At 42.4% G+C, this 13376-nt stretch overlaps 1 protein-coding gene across 4 annotated transcripts in view; it reads right to left on the bottom strand.

Moving 5' to 3' along the window:
- Positions 1-13376, bottom strand: part of CENPP (centromere protein P) — a 229459-nt gene that overhangs the window by 75589 nt on the left and 140494 nt on the right. The gene's annotated exons all lie outside the window — the stretch shown is intronic.

Raw genomic sequence — 13376 nt, 5'->3', positions numbered from 1 at the left:
CCCGAGTTCAAGAGTCACAGGCTCCACCCACTGCCAGCCAGGCATCCCAAGCTAATTTTATTTCTGAGCCCTTCTTTCTAGGTACCCTCTCATACTAGCTAGGATTTTGAGATTATAACATGAACAAGAACAATAATATGATGAAGACTGTTAGAACCAAGGGCAGAGGCTTAAGCCAGGTGGCTAAGAGCAGAAGCAGAATCTTGGGGAACAAAAAGTTGGGACTTATAACCAGTTTAGGAAAGTAGGAGCATTACTAATTTAAATTGGCCAAGTTGAATGGAGGAGACAGGTAAAAATAAGAATATACAGTTATTCATTCCTTTGACAAGAACCTTTAATGCTTCTTGCTGCGTGAACGTAAATGCACTGACATAACCTGTTGAAGGCAGTCTAGGGAGCAAAGTTTAAGGTGAGTCGGCAGAATGTGCACCCTGGAACAATGCAGATGGACACTGTGCCATTCCTGCACCTATTTCTCACTTTGACTTTACTCTGTGTTCCAGACGCTGTTCTAGAGAACCAGGAATAAACAGAATTGGACAGGTCTCTACTCTCTGGGAACACATGGTGTGGTTGGGGAGATAAGGTGCAATGAGGTCAGCAGAAAAGGTGGGGCGGTGGTGAAGCATGCTAGGGTCCTCAGCTCCCTCTGCCTGGGCCCAGGAGTGTGCGGGTCCCATGAGTCACAGTGGGATGCTGCTCCTCCCCCCCCCTGGCCCCCCGCCAGCCCTGGAGTGCCACGAGGCCCAGGCACACAGTAAGAGCCCACTGTGCAATTGGAACACCTTGACAGAACAGATTCTCTAGGAAGGCTGAAAATCAGACTGACTGATGGAAGCTTTACTTTTAAGTTGGAAGACACTTTTATTTTTGATTTTACAACTTAAAATATAAAATATGTCTAGCAATGAACATGTTCAGCCTTGAAATTTCATCATGTCCTGGATAGGACATTTTAATTCCATTAAAAAAAAAAGTGATAAATGTCCTTACAGCAAATGTTCTTCACGATATAATGTTAAAAACAAACAGATGTTCTGCTTGGCTTCAGAAATATGCTGTAATTACTAACACATATGTACACTGAAAAAGTCCTGGCGTAGCTATGATCTAAAAACATTAAAGGTGTGTGCACATACATACAAGGAATGCTAACTATATTATTAATTTTGGGATTTGGCTTAAAATTATTACAAAAAGCACTAAAGATATGACATGGTGAAAGACACGTATAGCCTGGGATTGTAAGGAAATAACTACACCAGGAATCAGGACACATGGGTGCCCACCTTGATCTCCAATGATTAAACTGTACACTCACTTCACTTGTCTGGGATCACTTGATTCAATTATGACATAATGTGTCTGGAACAGATGAGTGGATTTCAAGCATGGCTCATCAGGGGTTCATGGCAACCTGGGGTGGAAACGTCCCTGAGGAAGTGCACAGACTCTCCTTCAGACAAGAAGCTTTGCTAACTTCAGAGAGATTAGCTGCTTTCCCTCCACACCCCGCTTCTCTTAGAACCAATGGACAGGCACTATCTGAATCACAAACCAAGTTTTAAGATTCACAAAGAACATGCATCAAAGTCCCTGGTCCTTCCCTAACCCTCTGCCCAGCTCCCCTACACTCTGAGAACACATGGCTGGAGAGCCTTGGCCTGAGGAAAGATTTCTCAGGTGCCTGGATGCAGCCACGCTCCCCGTGTGCTGGGCAAGGAAGTCTAGCTGGCACAGCTGTTCATCCACAGCTCCAGCGCAGTGGGGCAGTTGGTACTGAGCAGCTCTGCAACAACCAAAGGCTGCTGACCTCTGACCTGAAACACCCCGGAGGGCAGGCAGCTGAGCACGTGTTCTGGCGGGAGCGCAGACAGGCCCACATCCTCTGTCCCCACCACAACCTGTGACTCCCTGGGCAGCAGGCAGGTCAGGATACTGCGACAAGGGTGGGTGGGTGCCACTAGGAAGCACAGCGGGTACGTGGCTGAGCCTGGACTTACTCTGCATCTTCCAACTGAAGTCCAACGAGTGGGAAGTCCGGACACCGGAGTGGGCGCTGGGCACTGGGCACCTGGCGTGGCAGGTGCTGCCAGCAGGGGTGAGCAAGATCCAACCATCTCTCTGCAGGCTTGCACTGCCAGATGACTCCACACATCACTGTAGGAGTCAGCCTCATGGAATATCCTTCCATTTGTTTGTGTTGACTTCAGTTTCTCTCATTAGTGTTTTATAGTTTTTGGAGTACGGGTTTTTTTTACCTTCTTGGTTAAACTTATTCCTAGATATTTTATTTTTGGCACAATTGTAAATGGGATTGTTTTCTTAATTTCTCTTTCTACTGCTTCATTATTAATGTTTAAGAATGCAACCAGTTTCTGTATGTTAATTTTGTATGCTGTGACTTTACTGAAGTTATTTATCAGTTATAGTAGTTTTGTGGTGGAGTCATCATGACTGCTTTCACTAACATGCAAAAAAAAGAAAAACATTTTTTGTGTGTGGTGTCTTTATCTGGTTTTGGTATCAGGGTATTACTGGCCTCCTAGAATGTATGTGGAAGCTTTCCTTCCTCTTTTATGTATTTTTTTGGAGGGGGAATAGTTTGAGAAGAATAGGTATTATCTCTTCTTTAAATGTTGGGGCACCTGGGTGGCTCAGTCAGTTAAGTGTCTGACTTGATTTTGGCTCAGGTCATGATCTTGCAGTTTGTGAGTTTAAGCCCTGTGTTGGGCTCTGTGCTGATGGTGTGGAGCCTGCTTGGGATTCTTTCTCTCCTTCTCTCTCTGCCCCTCCCCAGCTCTCTCTCTCAAAATAAACAAACATTTTAAAAAAATTAAAAATAAATGTTTGGTAGAATTCCCCCGTGAAGCTATCTGGTCCTGGACTTTTATTTATAGCTGGGAGTTCATGGATTACTGATTCAATGCCATTGCTAGTAACTGGTCTGTTCAAATTTTCTATTTCTTCCTGATTGAGTTTTGGAAGGTTATATGGCTTTTATCCATTTCTTCTGGGTTGTCCAATTTTTTGGCATATAATTTTTCATAATATTCTCTTATAATCCTTTGGGTTTCTGTGGTGTTGGTTGTTATTTCTCCTCCTTCATTTCTGATTTTGAGTCCTATCTCCTTTTTTCTTGATGAGTCTGCCAAAAGGTTTATTAATTTTGTTTGCCTTTTCAAAGAACCAACTTCTGGTTTCACTGATCTATTCTATTGCTTTTTAGTTTCTATATCATTTATTTCTGCTCTGATCTTTATTATTTCCTTCCTTCTGCTGGCTTTGGATTTTCTTTGTTGTTCTTTTTCTAGCTCCTTACACTTCAGTGTAAGGTTAGGTTGTTTGAGATTTTTCTTGCTTCTTGAGGTAGGCTTGTATTTAGAACAGCTTTTGCCACATCCCAAAGATTTTGGACCTTTGTGTTTTCATTTTCATTTGTCTCCATGTATTTTTTAACTTCCTCTTTGATTTCTTGCTTGACCTGTTTGTTGGTTAGCAGCATGTTATTTAGCTTCCACGTATTTGTGCTCTTTCCAGATTTTTTCTTGTGATTCGTCTATTCTGGAGAATGTTCCATGTGCACTTGAAAACAATGTGTATTGTACTGGTTTTGGATGGACTGTTCTGAATATATTTGTTAGATCCATCTAGTCCAATGTGTCATTCAAAGCAATTGTTTCTTTGCTGATTTTTGGTCTGGATGATCTGTCCATTGATGTAAGTGGGGTGTTAAAATTCCCTACTGTTATTAGGAAATTATATACTGATATCTGTGATGAACAGAGATTAAAAAAATCCTCAAAATATTAGCAAAGTAAATCCAACAATACACGAAAAAAAATAATTCATCATAATCAAGTGGGATTTAATCCAGGGATGCAAGGGTGGTTCAACATTTCAAAGCAATCAATATATGTCATGTAAAGAAGAGAAAGGATAAGAACCCTATGATCCTCTCAACAGATGCAGAAAAAGCATTTGACAAAGTACAACATTTATTCATGATAAAACCCCTCAACAAATTAGGTTTAGAAAGAACATACCTCAATATAATAAAGGCCTTATATGAAAAACCCACAGCCAATATCACACTCAATAGGGAAAAATTGAAAGCCTTCCCTCTAAGGTTGGGAATAAGACAAGGATGTTCACTGTCACTACTTTTATTCAACATAGTATTGGAAGTCCTTGCCACAGCAATCAGACAAGAAAAAGGAATAAAAGTCATCTAAATTGGTAAGGAAGAAGTAAAAATTTCACTATTTTTAGATGTCATGTAACTATATATAGAAAACCCTAAAGACTCCACCACAAAACTACTATAACTGATAAATAACTTCAGTAAAGTCACAGCATACAAAATTAACATACAGAAACTGGTTGCATTCTTAAACATTAATAATGAAGCAGTAGAAAGAGAAATTAAGAAAACAATTCCATTTACAATTGTACCAAAAATAAAATATCTAGGAATAAATTTAACCAAGAAGGTAAAAAAACCTGTACTCCAAAAACTATAAAACACTAATGAGAGAAACTGAAGTCAACACAAACAAATGGAAGGATATTCCATGTCAATGGCTTGGAAGAACTAATACTGTCAAAGCAGTCTACAGATTCAATGTAATCTCTATCAAAACATCAATAACATTTTTTCATAGAACTAGAATAATCCTAAAATTTGTATGGAACCACAAAAGATCCTGAACAGTCAAAGTAATCTTGAGAAAGAACAAAGCTGGTGGTATTACAATTCCAGATTTGAAGATCTACAACAAAGCTGTAGTACTCCAAACAGTATGGTACTGGCACAAAAAGAGACATATTGATCAAAAGAACAGAATATAGAGCCCAGAAATAAATCCAACCTTATATGATCAATTAATAAACAACAAAAGAGACAATATACAACAGGGAAATGAGAATCTCTTCAACAAATGGTGTTGAGAAAACTGAACAGCCACATAAAAAAGAATGAAACTGGACTACTTTCTTATATCTAATACACAAAATAAACACAAAATAGATTAAAAACCTAAATGTGAGACCTGAAACCATAAAACTCCTAGAAGAAAACAGAGGCAGTAATTTCTTTGACATCAATTGTAGAAACATTTTTCTAGATATGTCTCCTTTAGCAAGGGAAACAAAGGCAAAATCAAACTATTGGGACTATGTCAAAATGAAAGCTTTTGCACAGTGTAGGAAACCATCAACAAAGCAAAAGGGCAAACCACTGAATGGCAGAAAACATCTGCAAATGATATATATGATAAGGGATTGATATCCAAAATATATAAAAGACACAATGCAATACCAAAAAAATAAATAATCTGATTATAATGGGCAGAGGATCTGAATAGATTGTCTTTTCAAAGAAGACATACAGATGGCCAACAGATACATGAAAAGATGCTCAACATCACTAATTATCAGGGAAATACAAATCAAAACCACAAAAAGATATCACCTCATACCTGTCAGAATGGTTAGAATCAAGAAAGACAAGAAATAACAAGTGTTGGGTGAGAATGTAGAGAAAAAGGAGCCCCCAAGCACTATTGGTGGGAATGTACATTGGTGTAGCCACTGGTGGGAAACAATGTAATACAGAGGTACCCAAAACAAAACAAAAACCAAAACCAAAAAAACCTGAGAAATACCATATGATCCAGTAATTCCACTAACTAGGTATTTACCCAAAGAAAATGAGAACACTAATTTGAAAAGATATATGCATCCCTATCTTTACTGCAGCATTATTTACAATAGCCACAAGATGGAAGCAGCCCAGGTGTCCATCAACTGACGAATGGATGAAGAAGATTTGGTGTATATATATATTCAATGGAGTATTACTCAGCCAAAGAAAGAATGAAATCCTGCCATTTGCAACAACACGGACAGACCTACAGCGTGTAATGCTAGGTGAAATAGGTCAGAAAAATACCGTACAATTCCATATGTGGAATTTAAGAAACAGACAAAGAAAGAAAAAAAGAGACAAAAAAACAGACTCTGAAATACAGAGAACAAAGTGGTGGTTGCCAGAGGGGAGGTGCAGGGAGGATGGGTGAAATAGGCAAAGGGGATTAAGAATACATTGATCGTGATGAGCAATGAATAATGTATTGAATGTTGAACCATTACATTGTACATTTGAAACCAATATAATACTGCATGTTAATTACACTTCAATTTAAAAAAACATGAAAAAAAACTACCCACAGCGCTAACTGAAATCTGCCTTTGCACAGTGCCCTCTGGTCCACCTGGACACCTCCAAGAGAAGTGAGGTCAGGGTGATTAGCCCGCTCGCACATAAAAATGTGATTATTCCAATAACAATTCAGTAGTATGTAGCATAAACCTTTAAATTCATTGAGAAATGTTAATAAATCATAATGCTTAAGATAACTTTAGATTTGGTAAGTATGTGAAGATTTAAGCCACAGATGTATATAGCACAGGGTATATAGCTAAAGGATAAAACCCCAAAGATTTACTGGTGGCATATACTGCATTCAGTGTAGTATTGTGTGCTGCTGTAGGGAAATATGATTTGCCTGAATTGGCAAATTTATTTTACTTTTTAAAAAAATGTTTATTTTTGGGGGTGGGGGGACAGAGAGAGACAGACAGACAAAGAGACAGAGAGAATGAGAGAGAGAATCCCAAGCAGGCTCTATGCTGTCAGCATGGAGCTCGATGTGCGGCTCAATCCCATGACCCTGGGATTGTGACTTGAGCTGAAATTAAGAGTTGGATGCTCGACCAACTGAGCCACTCAGGTGCCCCTGAACTGACAAATTTCAATTTAGATCAGGGGTAACAAAGAAAGCCTGTGGTAGAATATGGGTGGTAAATGGTACCAAATTCAGAGGAGGAAAGAGGATTAGGCTTGAGGGGCCCTGATACAGGATGTGAGTCAGCCAAGCGGGAGGGGATGAGTGCAGGTCGGAAAAGCTCAGCGGGAGACCAGACTTACATGAGGAGCAGTGAGGTGTCGGGAAGGGATGTGAGCCAGCACCGCACGGGCTGTTGCAGCCAGTACAGGTGACAGGAGGAAAACTGTGACAAAGCCTCATCCAGGACACAATGAGAAGGGAGCCAAAGAGAACTGCTTATGCCTCAGGGATGCTGCTGACAGGCTGACAAAGAAGGGACAGTTTGGGCAAGAATATGCTGAATTTGGGGTCATGAAAGATTTCGGGCAGGAGGACAGGGGGAGTGGGAAGGCAAGGAGTCCATAGGCAAGGACAATTCTGAGGGGTATGAGAGGAGGAGGGCAGGAGAGCTGAACCCTAGTGAGTGCAGCTCCCAATGTCGAGGGAGCAAAGGAGCCAAGTCCATGGCCAGTCTCCATCCAAGCTGAGCTGTGTGGTCTGGCCACACAGAGCTTCTGGGGCACAAGACAAGATGCACCCAGGAGCCTGGCTCTGCACAAAGTGCCCCCCTCACCTGGCCCTCAGGATACATGGCACCACCCTGGTGACAGATGTGGTACTGTGACTTAGGTGTGCACTGATTATTTATTGCATATGAGGTGCTGCACCGCTGATGGACAGAGGGCATATCGTGTTTCTCTAATAAGACTGTAAAACCAGAAGAACAGAGAGACAGGTCATTTCTTAGATCCTTGCATCCTGTGCAGAAAGTTGGTGCTAAACTGACTGCAGACCCCAGGTCTACACCGATCAGCTCATGAGCTCTCCAAAGTTGATACTGATACTACTCCTAAACAAAACAGAAAGGAATCTGCAAAATTTAAGGACTTTTTTTTTTTTTTAAATAGGTTTCACGCTGAGCGTGGAGCACAACAAAGGGCTTGAACTCATGACCCAGAGATCAAGACCTGAGCTGAGGTCAAGAGTCGGAAACTTAATCAACTGAGCCACCCAGGTGCACCCAAATTTAAGGACTTTTAAAGGAAAAATGAGAAACTGAAATGAAAAAAAATTTATATAGGGTCCTAAAATTAATAAGGAATAATTTATATCATTAACATTTTCTGACACAGACATGAGAAAACAGAGTATTTTATAAACAACCAAGTCATGCTTTGACAACTGGTAATACTTAGTAACCAACTGATTGTTCTGCATAATAACAACATTGACTATGTTTTCTAAAGCCATCATTTAAACATACCATGAATTACTAGGTTCATGGACACCGACATACAACGAGGAGCTACTCAAATTCTGCTGTTTCAGTGAAACCTCAAAGGGCGGTTAAAACCCTTTATGACATCTATTCCACCTCCTCCTTTATTTAGAAAACAGAAAGTTTCCTCAAAGGAGATGTACTTACAGACTGAAGATGACTGAACTATTCTTCTGTCCACAGTTGAAAGTAATTCAGATCCTCAGTCAACTTAAAATTCAAAAATATTAAAAGTACCCATGAAAACAGAAGTTTCTGGCCAGCTCTAAACTATACAAGATGACTCCAGGGCGTGCAAACGCAGAAGTCTACTCTACCATGAGGTCTGTTCCTTGTGGTTGAAAATCCAGAACAAGTACTGTGGTTCTGACCTGGAGTCCTTGTGAGCTATGGACTTGATCCTGTTACTCAGACTCTGATTTCCAGTCTCCTCACCCGTGAAATTGCGGGGAACAACATCTACTTCCCAAAGCTGCTGGGAAGGTTAAATGAGGTGCCATCCATTGCCACGCTAGGCGCAGGTTAGACATCAGAGAAGCTGAGCATCCGTTCCTTCACTGGTAGGTGTCATGAGACCAGCAGGCACAGAGGGTCAGTGACTTGCTCACGGCTGCCTGGCCTCTTAATATAGCAGACATTAATTATTCAAGGTAACCGATTCCTTAGATTGTGAAATATAGTGGGAAAAGGAGTGGGCATCTTACTCTGGGCAAGGGGTCAGCAAATGCTCTGTTGAGGGCTAGGCTCCAGAGGGATGCTGGGAGCCTCTGCTCACACCCATCATACAGAACAGCATCATACAGACACCAGCATAGGGTGTGCTCAGCTGGAGTCTCCATAAACACACAGCGAGTGTTGGACTCTGCACAGAGTCCAAACTACTTCTCATCACAGACGGAGTAATTTAGAAAATGACTTGAAAAAAATCCTGATTATAAGAAAGAAGAGTTAAGTCTGACTTATAAATGTAACTCACTGTGATTACTTATAACACCTGAAATGAGGAAAAACCTATTTAAAATAGCCAGCCAAACTGTAAGAGTATGTGATCAATAAACCTGTCCAGCAGTTAAGATTCTGACCTCAGAGATGACCCAGGAGTGGGTCTGTAAGGACAGAGTAAGAGTCTGCCTGCAAGCCTTGGCCTTCCCATCCCTCAGCTGGGTGCAGAGGCCCTGGGCAGATGGTTCTTCTGGGGAGTGAATTTCATGACTGTCCCTGTGAATAACAGCCCCGACTGAACCTGATCCAACAGACCCTCTGTAGAGGATCTTCAGAGGAACTGGGGTCTATAGTCAACAGGGCAGGCGTGTGTGAGCACACGCGTGAGCTCACATGCCTGAATGCTTCAGCACATTCTTACATGTTACTCACATGTCTCTGCCTTGACATGTCAAACAGCAAGAGTGGAGGCTGTAAACCACGGTGGAATCTGGTTCTGTCACACACTGTTATTTGCAAAGAAGTGAATGTTTCTAACTCTGTAAATAGGCCTTAGTGATTACACAACTGAAAAATAAAGGCATGAGTATTTCTTCTTTGAAGTCGCATTTTCTCTCTCTACATGAAAATGGATACAATCAAAACTTTGAGTTGAGCATATTTTTTCCTTTACACAAAATGTGAAGAATGTGAATCCACACAAGGGAAAGCAGACTGTATTAAAAATAACATGTGATTGCACTGAACACGTATTAGTTTGGAACACAAAAGGAATGCATCATGCTATTGAAATGTCATGGTGTGTTTCTAAGTAACAGAGTCTCTGTGGTCAAATAAACTTACATTAAACTATCAACTGATAGAAGCAAATCTTTTCAGAAGTTGGAATGTGCTAAAGGTTGATTTGTTTTCCATAAGTTGAGAATTATGTTCACAATTACCAAATTTATAATGTCTGAAATACTAATTCTAGGGAAATAGTTCTTAATTATTTGAAGGATGGACCCCTGAGAGGATATGATGGGCCTCTCAGATGAGAAATACTAATTCTAGGGAAATAGTTCTTAATTATTTGAAGGATGGACCCCTGAGAGGATATGATGGGCCTCTCAGATGAGAAAAACACTCATCTACTAACACTTTACATGTATCAAGAGATTCATACAGCCTTCCCCACTCCTCCAGGGATTCACAACCCCTGGTTAAGAAACCCTAGGGTAACAGCTTAATTAACTTAAAGCTTTACATGTAAATATTTCAGTAGAGGTAAGGACAAATCAGTTAAAATTAAGACAAAACACGTTCCCCTCCCCCCCCCCCAATTATTTAGCAATATTTTTAAAAGCCACAGAAAAGTTGAAAGTATACAGTGAAGATCTCCACATGCTTCGCCTACATTCACCAATTGTCATTTTGTCTGGTCATTTCATCTCTTCCCCCCTCCTGTGTCCACATTTGTCCAGCTGGACCATCCATGTGCAGGCTGCAAGTGTCACAGCCCTGTCACCGGGACTTGAGGAGGGGACTCCTGAGAACATGGACAGGTCTGACGAGCCCGTGGCACGACAATCACATGTGCTCACATCACCAAACCCAGGAAATGTAACTGACTCAGTACTGTCTCCCATACAGCCCATATTCGGATTTCCCCATGTTCAGACATTTTGGCATGTCCCGACAATGCCCTAAGAGGCAGTGTGTCTGAATCAGAGTTTACACGCGGACTCCTTCAGTCTCAGAAAGTTTATTTAAAACTGTTACTTGTACCCATTCCTCAAAGCAAACTGACTTTTGAGGCATTTAAAAATACGTGACACTCACACAATATTATAAACTTACTGTCATAAGTCTTTCAGTTTTCATGAATTCATATCAATTAATTTTAAATGACAGTTTATGTCTCCCGTGAGACCTTAGGAGAGTCTCAATCTTCATTGTTCGGAAGGGCCCCAGACAGCTATCTTGCAAAACGTCCCCTAATTTGCATTTGTCTGATTAGATTTGGTAAAACATGCCTGGCAAGAATCCCATGTAGGTGATGTCACATACTTCCTTTTGCAACATATCAGGAAGCACAAAATGGTGGCTAGCCTATTACTGGTGATGCTGAGACGTTTGGTTCAGGTGGTACATTCTTCCTCTGGTAACTAGCAATCATCTATAAGGTAAGATTTTGGGTCTCTGAATATTTGCCATCCAGTGACCCTCTACTTAGTGGTCTGAGCTTCCAAGTGACTACCTTTGCCTAAATCAGCACACCGGAAGTATCCGTACATGGTAACTCTCCAGCTCTGGTCCCTTCTGGACGGCTCAGCTGGCATTCTTCTACAGGAAAAGCCCTGTCCCTTTTGATTCTCTTTCCTCTGTTATCACAAAAAGGATTTTGCATTTGACATGCTATACTCCACTGCCACCCTTGTTCTTTGTAAGACGCTCACACTGTATCCTCACACTGGCTGCCGCGTTCCGTCCACATCCATGGTGACTTCTGTGCACTCTGGTGCTGACTGGTACGAGAGGTTTCTGGCACATCTCGCGCTTCCTCTGGCCCCAACCTATTACTTGTCAGTTCCCCCAGGAGCGTTGGTCCTTCTAGTGGGAAATGGTTCTTAGAAACACAGATCTGGAAGTCAGATGTGTGAGCCTTCAGGTCTTCTCAGTGGAAAGAGCTAGAAAGTTTATTTAAAACAGAACTATTACTTGTACCCATCCTCAAAGCAAACTAACTTTTGAGGCATTATTTAAAAATACATGACACCCACACAATACTATAAACTTACTGTCGTAAGTCTTTCAGTCTTCATAAATTCATATCAATTCATTTTAAATGACAATTTATGTCATTAACTCATTTTTGGAGGGAACCCTCCACTGGGCTGAGGGCAGAAGCTCACCAGCACTGCGGGCAGAGCAGGGAGGGCAGCCTGGAACCAGGGACCAGGAGCCCATGGGAAGGAGGCTGCTGCCACCAGCTCAGCCAATCGCTGCAACCGCACAGGACGCCAGGGCCAGCTTTGTCAGGCTGACTTCTTGGGATATGCTATAAATTTGGACTTTGACATAAAATTTCCTGTTTTTTAAAAATACCATATGCTCCAAACAAAACACATCTGCAGGATGAATACTGTCCACGGGTCATGACCTGCAGTGTAAGTAGTTAGTCACAAACCACAGAGCCCAGTCTGCCCTGAGCGCCTCCCCTACATGACCTCCAGGTTATGCAGGAAGAGCATGCACTGTTTACACTACCGAGTCTGACAGCCCAGAACTTTCCCACAACCGTCCTTGCCAGGCAAGCCCCTCACATGCCTTGGGGCTTCCCCACAACTCCCTCCTGCCCTTCTTCACAGCACGTACACCATCCGGTGGAAGGAGCGATGGGCGATGCGAGGGGCTCCACAATCCTCTCGATGGCACTCGGCAGGCACGGAGCCCAAATGCCCTGGGACAGACATTGCACAGCCCGACCGCCTAGTGATTCCTGAGCTTGGGAAGGCGTCTTATGAGGCCACAGACACTCTCTCCCCACCCACTTCATTCCTAATTTGCAGGAGGTGATTCCCAAGGCCCTTCTGGTTCTTTTGTGTTTGAACAGTGACCCCTGCTCTCCATTTCCACACTAGGAGGAGGCTAGGGGAAGGGGCCTTATAAATCAGATGCAAGTGTGGCTTAAGCAATCCATTTTTATTTTCACCATGGTTGGAATATATTGGGCTATGCAAGAAATCTATGAAGTTTTTTTGTGTGTAAATCAGTCTTTCTGTTCATAAAATGCCAGAACCGAGAGGCGCCTGGGTGGCTCAGTCAGTTAAGCTCCAACTTCGGCTCAGGTCACGATCTCTCCATTTGCAAGTTCGACCCCTGCATCAGGCTCTGTGTTGACAGCTCAGAGTCTGGAGCCTGCTTCAGAGTCTGTGTCTCCCTCTCTCTGCCCCTCTCCCGCTCACATTGCCTTTCTCTCTCAAAAATAAATAAACGTTAAAAATTTTTTTAAAGATAACGAACAAAAGTGCAGAAAAACAGGAGGTCCCCTGCATAGGACCCTACAGGACCCCAAGCGGCGGGCTCCCTCCTCACGACGCCGTGGGGCAGAGGAGGCCCACTGCTGTATCTGGAGCTACGGCCAGCAAGGCCGTGGAGAGGCTCCGCAGCTCCTTCCCACACGGTGTCTGCGGGCCTCCTTTCAGGTGGGGGAAGCGTCTGCAGGGCCAGGGACATTGGTCCCCGGCACCACTCCCGGGCCCTTGGACGGAAGATGAAAG

The sequence above is a fragment of the Puma concolor genome, chromosome D4, assembly GCF_028749965.1.
Source record: "Puma concolor isolate L17-30 chromosome D4, mPumCon1.1.hap2, whole genome shotgun sequence".
Classification (NCBI taxonomy): domain Eukaryota; kingdom Metazoa; phylum Chordata; class Mammalia; order Carnivora; family Felidae; genus Puma; species Puma concolor.
This window is presented reverse-complemented; position numbering and strand designations above follow the sequence as displayed.